Here is a 16,379-nt window from a genome sequence, read left to right as displayed (position 1 = left end):
TGATTGGTTAGGTGTGCATATTTGGCTTTCTCTGGTTGGTTCTAAATTGGAAGTGGGGGCAAAATTTAGGGAAGCTGTCAGTTTTTAATCAAGTCCTGACTATTTTGGGTGGATTATTATATGGGTTATGTAGTTTCCTGTACTATTACTCCAGACTGCAGTCTAACTTCCTCACTTAGTCTGACCTAAAGCAAGCTGGCTTCCTGGGATGTTTATTATAGATAAGGGAGTTGGTTTCCTGGGTGTGCTTTGGGCAGATTGTGGATCAGAGTTCTATTTTTGTATATGGTCTGGTCATTATTTGTTTTTATATTTGGTCTCTCATATAGAACATCCAGGAATACTAAAATCTGAATCCAAGGAAGCTTGCAGAATCATGAAGAGTTTTATAAGTATGAAAGGAGCCTGTTTACTATTGATGTGCAGATTTGCCAATAAGTCTTACCAGGTAAAGATACATCTCACTACAAATGTGGGCTAGGGTGAGTAGTCTCATAATTGCGTCAGTGTTGTGTTGCTTGAAAGCTATGATTTTCATGAACTTTAATTTTTGAAAGTGGTCATGGTCCCTCATCTTCTGTAGGCAACATGGTGAAAAATAGTCTCTAGACAGATGACATTTACTTGATTATTTATAGAAATGTGATGTTATGCACAATATTAGTTGATTTTCACAATCCCCAGACAACCTGTTTTGGGTAGAGTGAATTTCATTTCTGGGAATGTCTTCACTCTAATAACAGTAGCAAGAGTGCCAATAGAGGGACTTCCCTAGTGGTGCAGAGGTTAAGATTCCATGCTTCGAAAGTAGGGGATACAGAACCTCACTGGGGATCTAACTGAGCTTCCCACAATTAAGATCTGATGTAGTCAAAAATCAAAAATTAAAAAAAGAACAAGAAAGAGAGCAACATGAACAGTTCTCTTTTCCAGAGGTGCATACCCTTGGGCTTTTTAATGGCGGTTTTGGTGTTTCTTTACTGGAAATTCCTTATTGCTGCCTTTAGGAACTAATTTCTTTTAGCTATTTGGGAGTTCCCTATTTGAATTTCAGGACCATTAAAGAGGGCACACTGTAAGGAGCTAAGACATAAGGGGACAAAGCAAAGGAAGTTTATTTATTGAGTTCCTATTGTATGCTTGATTTATTTAACATTAGTTTTTCTTATTAGGCAAAAGGACATAATAATAGCTAACATTTGTATAGCATTTGCTATGCTGTCAAGGACATATATGACTGGTACTAACCATATTCCCATTTTACAGATGGAGACATATTTGTTGTTGTTCAGTCACTCAGTTGTGTCTGATTCTTCATGACCCCATGAACTTCAGCACGCCAGGCTTCCCTGTCCTTCACCATCTCCCAGAGTTTGCTCAAACTCATGTCCATTGAACCAGTGATGCCATCCAATCCTCTCATCATCTGTCATCTGCGTCTCCTGCCTTCAATCTTTTCCAGCATCAGGGTCTTTTCCAATGAGTCAGCTCTTGCCATCAGGTGGCCAAAGTATTGGAGCTTCAGCATCAGTCCTTCCAGTGTTCAGGACTGATTTCCTTTAGGATTGACTGGTTTGATCTCCTTACAGTCCAAGGAACTCTCAAGCGTCTTTTCCAGCACCAGTTTGAAAGCATCAGTTCTTTGGTGCTCAGCCTTCTTTATGGTCCAACTCTCATATCCATAGATGACTACTGGGAAAACCATAACTTTGACTAGATGGACATTTGTTGGCAAGTAATGTCTCTGCTTTTTAATATGCTGACCAGGTTTGTCATAGCTTTTCTTCCAAGGAGCAAGTGTCTTTTAATTTCATGACTGCATTCACCATCTGTAGTGATTTGGGACCCCAAGAAAATAAAGTCTGTCACTGTTTCCATTTGCCATCTATTTGCCCCATCTATTTGCCATGAAGTGATGTACCAAATCGGAGAAGGCAATGGCAAGCCACTCCAGTACTATTGCCTAGAAAATCCCATGGATGGAGGAGCCTGGTAGGCTGCAGTCCGTGGGGTCGCTAAGGGTTGGACACGACTGAGCGACTTCACTTTCACTTTCACACATTGGAGAAGGAAATGGCAACCCACTCCAGTGTTCTTGCCTGGAGAATCCCAGGGACGGGGGAGCCTGGTGGGCTTCCGTCTATGGGGTCACACAGAGTCGGACACGACTGAAGTGACTTAGCAGCAGCAGCAGCAGCAGATGTACCAAATGCCGTGATCTTGGTTTTTTGAATGTTGAGTTTTAAGCCAGCTTTTTCACTCTCCTCTTTCACCTTCATCAAGAGGCTCTTTAGTTCCTCTTCACTTTCTGCCATTAGTGTGGAGACATATGCCGAGATCTAATTTGTCCCAGTCACAAAGTTAGTGAAAGAAGCAGACATCCTGGTTCCAGAGTCCATGAGATTAACTCCTAAGCTTCAAGCTATTTGTCTACAAGGGGTTGTTGTAAGGGTTAAATGAGATAAACTAAGAGGTGCCTGGCACAAGCTCATAGCCCAGAACCACTCAAAATGAGAAAGTTATTTTGTGGAAGTGCTCTGATATAGAGGTTTGTATCCCAAGGGCCACAGGGAGGCAGTATTGCCATTCAGTTGGTTTCCCCTTGTGTTTTCATCCTTGTACTTGCAATACCCCTTTGTCCTTCAAGTCTGACACTATCTACCATTTTTACATTTACTGCTTATGTCTACTGTCAACCTCTTTGGGTAATCTGTCAGCCCTCCATCTCTCTCTTCAAGTTCTTTGCAGACTTGGACATCTACTTCATGGACTTTCAGTACAGCTCTTATTGTTATTCTGGATGTTTTTAGCATGTAAAAGGATGATCTGTTTGGGAAAGATATGGTTCATCCAGCCATTTTTTGACTAATTCATTTATCCCGCAGTTAATAAAAAATTGTGTTGGACATTTAGCTAGGCTCTGGGGAGAAAAATGACATGGTTTCTGCTTCCAAGAAAGTTATAGTTTAATAGGCGCAATTGATACAAATCAAAAAGTAGAATAAAACGTTATAGATAATTTTTTAACCCAGTTGTCTATTGGTGTCAGTATTTTTTTTTTTTTTAAAGACTTGGGCAAGATTGGTACAGGGAGGAAGGGCTCAAAAGCTTAAGTGGCATGGTGTTTCCAGGAAACTGCCAGTAATAGTTCCATATGGTCAGAACTCAGACTTGAAGGGAAGGCACAGTAAGAGATGAGACCAAGAGGCAAGCTATGGCCAGAGCATTGTGTGCCAAGCTAAAGAGTGTGGGAATAAAAGTCATTTGTCCATTTTAATTCAGCTTTGGTTAAAATTAAAATAATATTGATCATATCTGTATTCAGTGAGAAGCCTTGGGAATGAATAATATTGTTGAAACAAGTTGAAAATTTGAATTACCCTGTGCTAGTTATTTTCCTCCTCAATAAAATAAGAGAAGATAAGAAAATCTGTTATGTTCACAGAAAAGCATCATAAACCAAGGGAGACTGTCTAGGTGGAGCCAAGATCATATTTCAATTTATGATAACTTTTATCACTTGTCATCAACTACTGAAAGTAATAAAAGAGTACCCTCATTTTTTTTAATGACAAAGTTTTAGTTAAGTCTCACAGGAATGATTCTTTTAACCACAAAGCAAATGATGACTTCAAAGCTGATAAAATGTGCTATAGGACTTTGCAATTGTTTTTTAACCTATTTGATGGATATAATATATGAAATTGAATTTTTTCACTTAAGCTGTAAATGAACCCATAATATTAAGCAATTTTTTTAAAATTTAATTTTAACAAAAAACATTTGGTTTTGGGGTATAGCCAATTAACAATGTTGTGATAGTTTCAGGTGAATAGTGAAGGGACTCAGTCATTCATATACCTATATATGTATCCATTCTCCCCCAAACCCACCTCCCATCCAGACTGGCACATAACACTGACCAGAGTTCCATGTTCTATACAGTAGCAAACCCACCAGATTTTTGATGAATAACCTGCCAATATACCTACTGAATAGATTTTCTTGTTAATGATAAAGTTACATACATTTTGGGTCTAGCTTCCTCCTTGCGGGCTGCTTAAAATAAAGGATGGCAGATTCAAATCAAAACACAACATCAAACTTTGTTCCTCCCCAGGAATCTGTATTTGTCTGAAGACTGTGGGGACTCTTGGAAGGCTTTTAAGCAGGGAAGAAACATAATCAGAACTCTGGGGACTTCTATGATGGTGCAGTGGGTAAGAATCTGCCTGCCAATGCAGGGGACAGGGTTAAATCCCTGGTTTGAGAAGATTCCACATGTCATGGAGCAACTAAGCCTGTGCACTCTAGGGCCGGTGAACCACAATAAGAGAAGTCATCGCAATGAGATGCCCGCACACCACAACGAACAGTAGCCCCTGCTTGCCGCAACCAGAGAAAACCTGCACAAAGCAATGAAGACCCAGGGCAGCAGAAAATAAATAAATAAAATTTTAAAAAAGAAAGAGATAACCTCTCAGTTCAGTTCAGTTGCTCGATCTTGTCTGACTCTTTGCGACTCCATGGACTGCAGCATGCCAGGTTTCCCTTTCCATCACCAACTCCCGGAGCCTGCTCAAACTCATGTCCATTGAGTCGGTGATGCCATCCAACCATCTCATCCTCTGTCGTCCCCTTCTCCTCCCGCCTTCAATCTTTCCCAGCATCAGGGTTTTTTCAAATGAGTCAGTTCTTTGCATCAGGTAGCCAAAGTATTGGAGCTTCAGCTTCAGCATCAGTCCTTCCAATGAATATTCAGGACTGATTTCCTTTAGGATGGACTGGTTGGATCTCCTTGCTATCCAAGGGACTCTCAAGTGTCTTCCCCAACACCATAGTTCAAAAGCATCAATTCTTTGGCGCTCAACTTTCTTTACAGTCCAACTCTCACATCCATACATGACTACTGGAAAAACCATAGCTTTGACTAGACAGACTTTTGTTGGCAAAGTAATGTCTCTCTTTGGAGTGGGTTACCTTTTCCTTCTCCAGGGGATCTTCCCAACCCAGGGATCGAACCCGGGTCTCCCGCTTTGGAGGCAGACGCTTTAACCGCTGAGCCACCAGTAGACCTCCCCAAAACCCTTCCATTTGGTTTTCTGGAACCATGGACAACCCACTTCCCTGACTCAGCAAAGTCATTGTGACCCTCCCAACTGGGACTGTGCTCTGGGCTAGAAAGGCACTCCTCCAGAGTGAGAGCAGCCTACAGTCATTTCTAGCATTTGTCTGGTTGAGTCTTTCAGAAATGACTAGCGTATAATCATAATAATGGTTTCCAATCAATTGAGTCCACTTAATGCTTTTGAACTGTGGTGTTGGAGAAGACTCTTGAGAGTCCCTTATACTGCAAGGAGATCCAACCAGTCCATTCTAAAGGAGATCAATCCTGGATGTTCATTGGAGAGACTGATGCTAAGGCTGAAACTGCAATACTTTGGCCACCTCATGTGACGAGTTGACTCACTGGAAAAGACTCTGATGCTGGGAAAGGTTGGGGGCGGGAGGAGAAGGGGACGACGGAGAATGAGATGGCTGGATGGCATCACCGACTCTGTGGACAAGAGTTTGAGTGAACTCCGGGAGTTGGTGATGGACAGGGAGGCCTGGCGTGCTGTGATTCATGGGGTCGCGGAGAGTCGGACACGACTGAGCGACTGAACTGAACTGAACTGAACTGAATACTTCAAGCACTGATCTAAGCACTAAATCATTTAATCCTCTAGACAACCTTGTGAGGAAGATTGTCGTTTTACAGATCAGAACACAGAACCATGGTTCAATAGCTAGTGAGTGGTACAACTGAGATTTAAACCCGAGCAGTCTGATTCTAGCCTCTAGTCTTTACTGTTAACCCCTCTGTTATACTGTGCTGTCGAAAGATTGGCTTCTAAAATTATGATAGTCAAATTAGTGGTCTTTCTCTTAGTGAAGCCACATTTAAGGTTGCTTATGCTAATAATTCTGACACTGGTTGAAATATTTTTAGAAATCTTGTTTTGGAGTTATCTGGGTCACATCACTTAATTTTTCTGGGCCCCCGTTTTCTTATTTGTAAAATGAGGAGACAGCCCTTCACCATTTGAAGGTAGATTAAATTTTTGGAATGAACAAAAGGCAGTTTGAACCAATTTTAAAAAAAAAGTTTAGAAAATAAATTAAAATAACATCTTTAACATATTTCATTTTATCTGGTAATATTTTACTATTTTGGCTTTAATGTGTATGAATTAGAATAAAATAACATGCTATCCCTTTAAATAATTTATGGTGTAACTTGGAAGAACAATGGACAATTGGAAATGGAAGTCTAATACTGTGTGACTTTAGCCAAGGTACTGAGCCTCTCTGTGCATGTTTTCATATCTTTAACACAGAGATGATAATACTAGTCATCACAGAAATGTCAACAAGATCAAATCAGAATATATATATATATGCATTCATTTGTTTTTAATTTTAAGATTACAATTTGGAGTATTTTTAAAAAAAGATTGGCTTTCCCTCAAATATTCTGAATTAGTAAGGAACAGGCCTTAAGTCTGGTTCTACTTGGCTATCTTTTCTGAGTAAGTTTTTAGGTTTAAGCTGGTGGCAGCTGAGGTTATAATCTTGTTGCAATATTTCCTCCAAATCCAAATTGTTTCAACATAGGAAACACACACACACAAAATTATGTAAATGTGAAGCCTGTGAACACCATGATAATTTACTTCAGCTTATTCTTTTTTCCTACGACTGTGAAAAAAAAAAAAAAACTGGCCCATTCAAAGCAAGTCTTTGCTTCTAACCCAAGAAATGGAAGGAATACCAACTATAACAGCCATCGGGTATTTCATTAGAAAGAGAATCAGATCTGGACGACTCATTTGAGTAAACTATAAGAAGGGAAAGAAGAATACCTTAAATATATAAATAGAAATTTCTCTTAAAGACCACTGTAAAATCTTTTAAATAAATAGAAAATAATTATACAAGTCTGATGTTTGCACTTACACAGTCCTATAATTTTCTCGCTATACGGAAAAGATACACTGCTGAAAATTTTACAATGACTATATATTCTATAGCCTGAGTTCTATAATTTTCTTGCTAGCCCATATTAGATACTGTCTAAAGAAAAAGATTACTAGTATAGAAAATAAACCATGAATAGGAATAGAGGCGCAAATAATACCTATATTCTTCTTGGCCAATTCTGCTCATCCTATCACTGGTTATCACAATATACAATTAGGAAAGGGTTAATCATTTCCCCCATTTTATTAGTTTCCGTTCTTTTATTTAATATGCTCCTCCTTTCACGTCTGCTTTGCTGGCTGTTTTCAAGCAGCCTCTTTAACCTATGAGTTATTTATAAGTACATTTTTTAGTTTTTCTTCAGGTGAGTTTTTTTAAAGATTTCTTTTCATTGTTGATTTCAAGTTAAATTATTATAGTCACAGAATGTAGTCTATTTGATTCTGGTTACCTTATATTTTGGAAACTTCTTTTGTGATTTAGGACATAGTCCATTTTTTAAAGTACTCGTTCTGTGCTCAGAAATAATGCTTACTCTCTATTTGTTAGGTACAAAATTTTCTATATGTATTGGAATAACTTTATTAGTTGTGTTGTTCAAATCTTCTATACAGGCATTCTCAAAGATGCTGTAGTCTGGTTCCACACTACCACAATAAACAAATACCACAATAATGTGAGTCATGGGGATTATTTTGTTTCCCAGTACATATAAAACTTATATCTATATCATAATGTAGAATGTAGTATCTACTCATAAGAGTCTAAATAACAATGCTCATATCTAAATGAAAAAATAGTTTATTGCTAAAAAATGCTAACCATCACTTGAGCCTTCAAGTGAGTCATACTCTTTTTGTTGTGGAGGGTCTTGCCTCGATGTTGAAGGCTGCTGACTGATTGGGGTGGTTTCTGTAGATAGGATGACTGTGGAAATTTCTTAAAATAAGATAATAATGAAGTTTGCCGCATCCATTGATTCTTCATGAATGACTCTTCATTCGATGACTCTTTCATTTTTCATGAAAAATTCTCTGTAGCATGAATTACTGTTTGGTAGATAGCATATTAAAAAGCAGAGACATTACTTTGCCAACCAAGGTCCATCTAGTCAAGGCTATGGTTTTTCCCGTGGTCATGTATGGATGTGAGAGTTGGACTGTGAAGAATGCTGATCGCCGAAGAATTGATACTTTTGAACTGTGGTGTTGGAGAAGACTCTTGAGAGTCCCTTGGACTGCAAGGAGATCCAACCAGTCCGTTCTAAAGGAGATCAGTCCTGGGTGTTCATTGGAAGGACTGATGCTAAAGCTGAAACTGCAATACTTTGGCCACCTCATGCGACGAGTTGACTCACTGGAAAAGACTCTGATACTGGGAAAGGTTGGGGGTGGGAGGAGAAGGGGACGACAGAAAATGAGATGGCTGGATGGCATCACTGACTCTATGGAAGTGAGTTTAAGTGAACTCCAGGAGTTGGTGATGGACAGGGAGGCCTGGCATGCTGTGATTCATGGGGTCACGGAGAGTCAGACACGACTGAGCAACTAAACTGAACTGAACTGAACTGAATGTCTCTCTCTGCTTTTTAACATGCTATCTAGGTTGGTCATAACTTTTCTTCCAAGGAGCAAGCATCTTTTAATTTCATGGCTGCAGTCACCTGCAGTTATCATCTGCAGTGATTTTGGAGCCCAGAAAAATAAAGTCTGTCACTCTTTACATTGTCTCCCCATCTATTTGCCATGAAGTGATGGGACCAGATGCCATGATCTTAGTTTTCTGAATGTTGAGTTTTAAGCCAACTTTTTCACTATCGTCTTTTGCTTTCATCAAGAGGCTCTTTAGTTCTTCTTCATTTTCTGCCATAAGGATGGTGTCATCTGCATATGTGAGGTTATTGATATTTCTCCCAGCTATCTTGATTCCAGCTTGTGCTTCTCCAGCCCAGGATTTCACATGATGTACTCTGCATATAAATTAAATGAACAGGGTAACAAAATACAGCCTTTCCTGTACTCCTTTCCTGATTTGGAACCAATCTGTTCCAATAACCTCTGGAGCCCTGTAAAGGACAGATAGAAGGGGAAAGAGCAACCAGAGGCAGCACCATCCCAAGAAACTGTTGTTGGAATCCAGGGCACAAATACATGTGGCCTGAACTAAGGCAGTAGAGATGGATGTGATTGGGTGGACATAAGTGACAAGAAATATTATGAAGAATTAATGTTGATTGGTAGGGGATGAGGGATGGCTCTAGGATGATCCCCAAGGTTTCAGGATTGGGCAGCTGGTTGGAAGGGAGTTGTTTAGCATCTAGTGGGCAATCATTAAATTTGTTGAGTATTTGTTGAATACATGTTCTGTTCTGTTCTGTAGGGATAGGAAATAACATGAAAATGAGGAGGATCAGATTGCACTGAATCATCATGATTTCAGTTTTGAAAAGTTAAATTTGAGTTTTTATTGTGATATTTCCTAAGCTCCCTACGCTTTTCTTCCATAGCCTTCATCACAGTGTGTAATTATATATTTATTTGTAGGAATGTATATTTAATGTCTATTTTCCTACTAAAATGATAAGTTCTAAGATTTCAAATATGCCAATTTACTCTCCTCTATTAGCTCCAGCGGCTTCCCTGATGACTCAGTGGTAAAGAATCCACCTGCCAGTGCAGGAGGTGTGGATTTGATCCCTGGGTTGGGAAGATCCCCTGGAGAAGGACATGGCAACCCACTCCAGTATTCTTGCCTGGGAACTCCCATGGACAGAGGAGCCTGGCAAGATATAGTCCATGGGGTTGCAAAGAGTCAGACATGACTTAGTGACTAAACAAAAGCAACAACATTAGCTCCAGTAAATAGCGTTGGACCTAGCATATAGTAGGAACTCTATATTTATGGAATGAATGAATGAATTCAAGTGAAAGATGCCCAGCAGGGAGTTGGATATGAGGAGCTAGATGTGAGGAGAGATCTTGACTGAAGGCAGAGATTTATAAAGTCATTAGAATGTAGATCAGGTTGAAGTTGATGATGACTGAGGTCCCCATACAAGGAGGGTGTGTGTATTGAGAAGAAAAGGGCCTGGATAGGACTCTTAAAGATACTGACTTTAAAAATTGGGTGGAGGGGGGTTCAGGAGGGGGAACTTATGTAAACCCGGGGCGAATTCATGTCAATGTATGGCAAAACCAACCAATATAATATTGTAAAATAATTTGCCTTCAATAAAAAATAAATTAATTACCAAAAAAAATTAAAAAAAAAAAATCTGTAAGCTTAAAAAAGAAAAAGAGAGATGCAAAAATAAAAAATAAAAAAAAAAATTGGGTGGAGGAAAAGAAGGCAGTGAAGGACAAGGATAACAAATAGAAACAGAAACAGGGGAGCTAGGAGATGATGATTTCATAGGAGCCAGGAAAGGAGAGAGTTGTGAAAGAGTGCAGAAGGAATATATCAATTCCAATGTGAGGGAGGGATGTGTTTACCCACACCTCCAAACCAGTTCTTTGGATACTAGCTGTGTGTATTACAATTCATCTCAGCCCTGATACTATCTACCCAACTTCAGGAGACAGGTTTGATCCCTTGGTCAGGAAGATGCCCTGGAGGAGGGCGTGGTAACCACTCCAGTATTCATGCCTGGAGAATCCCATGGACAGAGGAGCCTGGTGGGCTACAGTCTACAGCTTTGCAAAGAAGTGACTGAACATGCATTCACCCAGAGGTAGTGTCAGATTCCGTAGATCCAAGGTTCATCCCATAAGACCCCCCCACCGCCATCCCATATGCTAATCGTAAGCCCAGTTTGTTACCTGTGCTTCTGACAGACTGGCTTTAAATTGAAGGTTCCCATGACTCCCTCAACCACTCCATTCTAAAGGAGATCAATCCTGGGTGTTCATTGGAAGGACTGATGCTGAAGCTGAAACTGCAATACTTTGGCCACCTCATGCGACGAGTTGACTCACTGGAAAAGAGTCTGATGCTGGGAGGGATTGGGGGTGGGAGGAGACGGGAACGACAGAGAATGAAATGGCTGGATGTCATCACCGACTCGATGGACATGAGCTTGAGTGAACTCCGGGAGTTGGTGATGGACAGGGAGGCCTGGCGTGCTGAGATTCATGGGGTCACAAAGAGTCGGGCACGACTGAGCGACTGAACTGAACTGAACTGAACTGATGACTCCCTCCTTGGGTTTGACTGATTTGCTAGAATGGATTAAATCATAAAGCAACGGCAGATCTTTTGGAAATGTGTCTGACAGCCTTAAGGCCCAAAGCCCCAGTTCGCAGAAACTGATCTCAGGTGGGAAGTCTAAGAGCAGGCTCTGCTTCCCCATTCCCTGGCTCCAGCAGAGGCTCCAACTTAGAGAAGGGGAGCTTTCTGTTTTTAATTTTGACTGTAACAGGTCTGATTCTGCAGCTGAACAAGGCTGGCACTGTTGAAAACTGTAGGCAGGGCACAAGCGAGTGAAGCACCCTGAACTCTGACCACAAGAGAGTGGTGTTGTGAAAGAGGTGCAGAGGTTGGGATGCGCAGCGTGCAGGAAAGGAAAGGGACCTTGCCCAGTGGCGTTCATGAAGTCCTCTGAAAACTCTTCCTGAACAAATGGTGTGAGTGTGTGTGGATGTGTTTTGGGTTGGTAATAAAATCTGTTTGGAGAAAGATCTTGATTGTGGTCTATAATTTTCTTAAAAGACCCTTCAACTTTGATTTCTGAAAGAAAATTCATCACCATGGATTTCTCTGATGCTGAAGCTGAAACTCCAATACTTTGGCTACCTGATGTGAAGAACGGACTCATTAGAAAAGACCTTAATGTTGGGAAAATTGAAGGCGGGAAGAAAAGGGGACAACAGAGGATAAGATGGTTGGATAGCATCATCGACTCAATGGACATGAGTTTGAGTAAACTCCGGGAGTTGGTGATGGACAGGGAGGCCTGGCGTGCTGCAGTCCATAGGGTCGCAAAGAATAGGACAACTGAGTGACTGAACTGAGCTGAACTGATGGTTTTCTCTGCTTTTTTGATCTTTATTCTTTTGCAATTTAAATATTGTTTAGAAGTTGAGAGTGATTTTATACTTACACAGAAGACCCCTTGGGTATGCTCTGTAAACTGGGAATCTTGACAGTGTGGAAAACCAGCTCTTTTTTAGTTAATGCTAGGAGCTGTGGAGTAAGTTCGTGAACTTTTGGATAAGCAAAAGCAGCTTTATGTAATTAAGCCCTGAAAGTTGTGTTGCTGAAGCTCTGTGATCTAGTTCTGTCCTGCCCTAACCCTACCCCCATTTCCTACTGTGAGCAAGCTCTTTGCAGTGGGAGTGGTGAAATTGTTTTTTTCTTTTTTAACCCATGTGACCAGTAAGTAAACAAGGGTTTAATAGTCCCATTATTCCTTCTCTCTTGTTACATTTCTAATCCTGCGGAGAACAGAGAAGTAAAATTCCAAAGGTGGGTGAAATAAAAATTCCTCAGGTAACATTTTTCCTTTCTCTTTGTGGAATCTCATATACTGATATGAAATGCAGTATGATATACGTATATGTGTATATATACATTTTATCATGTTATACATAGGTATATGTGTATATATATGCCAGTACATGGCATCAACTACTGGAGTATTTGCTAATTTTTTTCCCACTTTTTTTCCCACTCAATCCCTCTGGGGATTAGACTCTCATTTTGGGATGAGACTGAGGTTGGTGACTCTTTTAGATTTTATTCTTGGACAAATGCAGCATCTTCAAAAAGAGTTTGAGGTAATCTATAGTAAAAGACACATACACACAAAAAAGTTATTAAAATGCAAATGGAAGCATAAAAAGAAAAAGAAAATCAATGTGTTGAAAGACGAAAGAAGAAGAAAAAAATGCTATTTATGAGGACTAATAGATTAAATTTGGCCTTAAACCACTGATATGGAAAAATTAGATACTTTAAAAATAATCGATAGTATACTATTTACTTAGAAAAGACAAAATCTTTCCTGGTACTAAATGCATGACAGGATTTATCACGTGGGATCTTACACAGTGTTCTTTTTTTTTTTTTAAAGTATGAATATTTATTTCAGGCTTTAGATCCCAATTTCAAAAAACAAGATCTGATTCCTCTCTTCCGTGTGAGGATGATTTCCTGGAGGCTGAACGGTTCTGTGCCCTTAGGAACATGTCTCATCAGGTTCAGAACAAAGTCCCTGACGCCCACTGTACTCCAGCTTTAAGAAACAAAACTCACCACCATGGGGCTGAACAAATGCACACACACGTAAATGAGCAGCTAAACCTTGGCAAATCTGCTTTAAAAAAAAAAAGTTTGTTTTCTGGGGGTTTTGTGGTTGTTTTGTTTTTCTACCCAGCATATGCAGCACTTGTGAACTCCCAATGGGTTCCCAGCTTTAAACACATTAAACGTCTTGGTGAAAGACTACTTCTTCAAGAATCTAAAAACAGACCAAACGTGTTTTGCTGTGAACGCTTTGTAGAGGCAAAGTGAAGCAGGAGTTTGGATTTAAAGAAAGGAAAAAAAAAAAAAAATCAATACAGTGATGGAAGGGTAAAGAATGCAAGAATTCAGACATTCTGTGGAGGATTACTTTCTCTCCATTAAGAGGTCCATAAAAAGGAGCAAACAGATCCATAAGGGGAGTCAGCAGGAGCCGTGTTTGTTTTCCCCACCCCCGTGATAGCTTTTTGCCGAGGGGCCACTGCTAGGTCCCCACTTGCTCCCCTCCCTTTGGCCTGAGATGGCAGGGCAGTACAGGGGCCTTGAAGGAGCACGTCACGACTCCTCATTTCCAGAATCATCATCATCGTAACAGTCGGCATCTTCCTCCTCCTCATCTTCATCATCAATGTCGTCGTCGTACAAGTCGTCATAAAGCAAATCTGAGCTGTTGTCATTGGAAGGCACTTTAGTTTTGATGCAGTATTCCGCCAGGGTCGTAGGGACCTTCACTCCATCCTTTTCTGCTTCGGCTTTAGTTGCTGACACCGTTTCCTAATGATTTCAGCATATTCTTTGTCTTTTCCTTTACTGTCCCTCCATTTCCTGAACATAACCGAAGCATCCACATTGGCTGGGGAGTGGGCTCATTAAGCAATGAGATTACACTTAACAGGATAGTCCTGACGTTTTGAGTAGGATTCCACCTTTCAGAGGGCAGTTCTCCTCCACTCTGTGAGTCATCTACAGGCGGATGAAGAATTGAAATGCATACATCTCCATTCTCATAAATGTTGGGGTGCCACATTTTGGTCAAGAATCTGAAGGTAGGTGGTGAATATGGGTAGTCAATAGGAAATTTAATATGCGCCTTGAAGTAGCCGCCCTCGTAGAGCGTTTTAGGGGGTCCGAAGATGGCAACCTCCCAGTTGTAGAGGTCGGATTCATCTACCAGGGTGATCCGGAAGCCCTCCACCGGTTCCTCCTGCAGGGATTTCAGCTCGAGCATCAGGGCCTTCTGCGAACTGGTCATCTGCTGCTGGGCCATCGCGGCGGCGGCGGCGCCGGGCCGGGGCCCCAGTCCTCACGCACCAGCCGGGCCGGACCAGGCCCCTCCCCTCCGCTCGCCCTCTGCCGGGCAGCTCCGGGCCCCTGTCTTCACACACCCGGCGGCCCGGACCAGGCCCCACACGGCCCGTGGGCCGGCCCGGTTCCTCCTCACACACGACGCGGGCCGGGCCGGGCCCTTCTCCTCACACTCGGGCCGGGGTGGGGGGAGGGGTGGAGAGAGTTAAAGAAATTCGCTCCGAGTCTCGGGCCTCCCCCCACTGCAGGGGGCCTCAACTTGGTGGTGGCGGGGGGAGAAGAGGTGGAAGCGGAGGAAGGCGGCGAAAGGCCGGCGACGGTGAGGAGACCGGGCCGGGATGGCCCGGGAGCGCCGCGCTCGCTCGCTCTCTTGTTCTCCTCCGGGGCCGCCGGGGCCCTACAGTGTTTTTGATAAGAATTTTATGACAAATGCAGAAGTGATTTTCTTCAGACTGTTTCTTCTCTTTTTAATCAAGGTGGTATTTTAATTTTTCTAATTTGAGTGGAGAACGCACAGGTGACAGTTCAATGAATTTTTACAAAATTTGCACTTCTGTTACAGCCACACATGTCAAGTAATAGAGCATTATGAGCACCATAGACAGTCTACTAATACCTTTCTCATTCATTGAACCCTACCTCTTCCCCTAAAGTAACCAGTAATATGATTTGTATTAATATCAACATAGATTAATTAACAAAAATTTATAGCTTTAAAAAATAGTTTTATTTATTTGGTTGCTCCAGGTCTTAGTTGTGGCATCGGGATCTAGTTCCTCGACCAAGGATTGACTGTTGGTCCCCTGCACTGGGAGTGTGGAATTTTAGCCACTGCACCATCAAGGAAGTCCCAACATAGATTAGTTTTGTATTTAAAACTTTGTGTAGATGGAATCATGTAGTATATGTTCTTATGTGTCACAGTGGAAGTGAAAGAGAAGAGTGAAAAAGTTGACTTAAAGCTCAACATTCAGAAAACTAAGATCATGGCATCTGGTCCCATCAGTGTATATCGCATTGTTTTCTTGTCAGTCTTTACACTTAGACCATGAATTCAATGCATAATGGAATCTTGTTTTGTTCACTTTTGTGTATCAGTGCTTAACATTGTGTCTGACTCACAGTGGCTGTTGAATTGATGTTGTTGAATGAAAATGATTCAGTGGAGTCTTAACAGATGAGTATTGTTTGTCAAATGGATAGAGCTGGGAAAGAATTATAGACAGAATTGTATCCTGGGTATGAAAAGCCTGTACTGTGCGGGTTATTGAAAGGTGCTTATTACAACTAAAGAGCAGGGTGCAAAAGAGGGTGAGTAAAAGAGGAGGCTAAGAAAGAAATCTGGGGCCAGAGAACTGGGGAGACCTTACAGCCAAGCCAAGGTAAGCATCTTGCAGGCCTTGTGGTGTCCTAGTGGGCCCAAACCCATCTATTTAGAAAAAACTTTATTTATGGCTGATCTGGGTCTTTGTTGCTGCACTTGGGCTTTCTCTAGTTGCGGTGAGCGGGGGCTTACTCTCTGGTTATGGCATGTGGGTTTCTAGCTGTAGTGGCTTCTCTTGTTGTGGAGCATGGGCTCCAGGCGTGCAGGCTTCGTTATTTGCTGCATGTGGGCTCAGTAGTTATGGTTCTCAGGCTCTAGAGCACAGGCTCATAAGTTGCAGTGCTCAGGCTTAGTTGCCCCATGGCACATGGGATCTTCTCAGGCCAGGGATCCAACTGTTGTCCCCTACATTACAAAGTGATTTTCAACCACTAGACCACCAGGGAAGCCCCTACACCCATCTTTGACCTCTATCAATGACTTCCCA

The 16,379-nt window shown here is 41.5% G+C and overlaps 1 pseudogene; it reads right to left on the bottom strand.

Moving 5' to 3' along the window:
* Positions 1–13,547: 13,547 nt before the first annotated feature.
* Positions 13,548–14,798, bottom strand: LOC129537009 (ubiquitin-conjugating enzyme E2 R2 pseudogene; annotated as a pseudogene).
* Between the last annotated feature and the right edge of the window lie 1,581 nt (positions 14,799–16,379).

This window comes from Moschus berezovskii, chromosome 6 (genome assembly GCF_049115385.1).
Source record: "Moschus berezovskii isolate FMDL1 chromosome 6, NW_MosBer_1.0, whole genome shotgun sequence".
In the NCBI taxonomy this organism is placed as follows: Eukaryota; Metazoa; Chordata; class Mammalia; order Artiodactyla; family Moschidae; genus Moschus; species Moschus berezovskii.
This window is presented reverse-complemented; position numbering and strand designations above follow the sequence as displayed.